Genomic DNA, 1,918 nt, shown 5'->3' on the forward strand with positions numbered 1-1,918 from the left:
GGGGGCGATACTTCCGAGACATATCTATTGTGAGAGCTGATGCCGGGGAAAAGACTTCTCCCACCCCTGAAGAGGATGAAGTTGTGATTTTCCGAAGCTTCCTCAAGGCTGGGCTTCGATTCCCCCTGAGCAATTTTGTTGTTGAGGTACTGAAAACATTCCAAATCTACCCTCATCAACTCACTCCCGAAGCTATTATAAGAATGGGGATTTTTGTCTGGGCTGTGAGAAGCCAAGGTTTGGAGCCAAACGCTAAAAGCTTCTGCAACATACACGAGTTATTGTATGAGACAAAGCCCTGGGGAAAGGAGCAATACCACAACAACTTTGGGTGCTACAGCTTCGGCGCCCGCTCCGGGTCAAGCTACCCTGTGCCAACCTTTCGGAAGAGGTGGCCCGGAGCCTGGATGTCTGAATGGTTTTATGTGAAAAATGATCTAACAGCGCAAAATAATGTCAAAAGTATCATTATGTACCCAATTTGGCAACGCTTCGGACTTCGAAGGCCGAAGGTTGAAATGGATGAGGCAGCCGAAGAATGCCAAAGAGCCTTCGGCGCAGTCTGCTCCTTCATTGGGACAAGGGACTTGGTCCAGGAGCACATTGCCTTCAGGGTATGGCCACTTGCAGAAAAGTGGGAAATGCCGAAAGAAACCATCAAAGAGTCCGACGAAGGCGGACTAGTCAGATTAAAATACACATTCAAATATGCAGATAAATTTATTGAACCTGATGATGACTGGCTGAAAAGCATTGAAACATTAAGTGATGAATTACTTGGGGCATACTCGAAGGCTGAAAATACTGCACTATCAGCAGCCTTCGGGGGCCGAAAGAAGAAGAGACTGAACCGAGTGTTTGATGCAATCGGGTTCTTCTACCCTGATTATTGTTATCCCATCCGAAGGCAAAAAAGGAAAAATATAACCTCTGAAAAAGAAGAAGCTGAAACCGCTCCTAGCGAGCCAGAACCAAAAGGAAAAAGGTTGAAGGTCTTCACACATCGACCACGCCATATTGAACCAGCTTCGGTGCCGGAGTTTACCGGGAAAACTTCTTCAGCCACCGAAGCTGAAAAACTAATCAAGTCAGCCTTGTTGCCAGAGATCGCAGAAACGGCCGAAGTGCCACCAAAGATTGAATCAGAACAATCAAATATTTTGTTGTCAGAAACAAAAGAGAAAACCGAAGCGCCGCTCACAGAAAAAATTGAGGAAGTAAGAGAAGCAACTGAGGGCTCCAAAACATTAGAAGTTTTGAGTCCTACAGCAATCGTTGGGACAGCAAAACACCAAAAGGGGCCATTAGTGACCCCAAAAAGGAAAAGAATGGTAAATGTACTAGACGTCTTGGAGACGATTAAGTCTTCAAGTACAATTTCAAAAAAGAGTGTTGATGTTGCTGAAGGTTCTACTGAAGCTTCGGCTCAACAAGCTGAAGCTGAAGCTGGGCCTTCAGAGCCCTTCAAAGAACAACCTTTTGAAGCCGAAGCAGTAAAAATTCCGGAACCAATATTAGTTGAAGAAACGGGCACCGTCATCCCCGAAGCACCTGCCGGCATGCATGATTACATTATTCGACATGCTTCGGGGAAAAAGCTATCTGACGGAGAAATTCATGAAGCTAATCATTATGCAAAGGAGCTAAAATATCCAAAGGGGGCAATAATATTCAATGGGACAAATGAAGATGATTTTTTATACTGCCTACCGGATAATAAGGAACTATCTGTCTGTCGAGAAATGGCCAGGGGCATAGGCTTCCCGAAGCTCGAAGTTGGACTAAGCGCCATGACGAAAGAGGATCTCGCAGACAGCCTTGCGTACAACAGCTTGAAGGTACCGGAATTGAACGCTTGAAAAAACCCCCCCATTATTTTTACGCACATCATTCCTTTTTCCTTATTTGAATTCTTTTT

The sequence above is a fragment of the Zea mays genome, chromosome 4, assembly GCF_902167145.1.
Source record: "Zea mays cultivar B73 chromosome 4, Zm-B73-REFERENCE-NAM-5.0, whole genome shotgun sequence".
NCBI lineage: Eukaryota > Viridiplantae > Streptophyta > Magnoliopsida > Poales > Poaceae > Zea > Zea mays.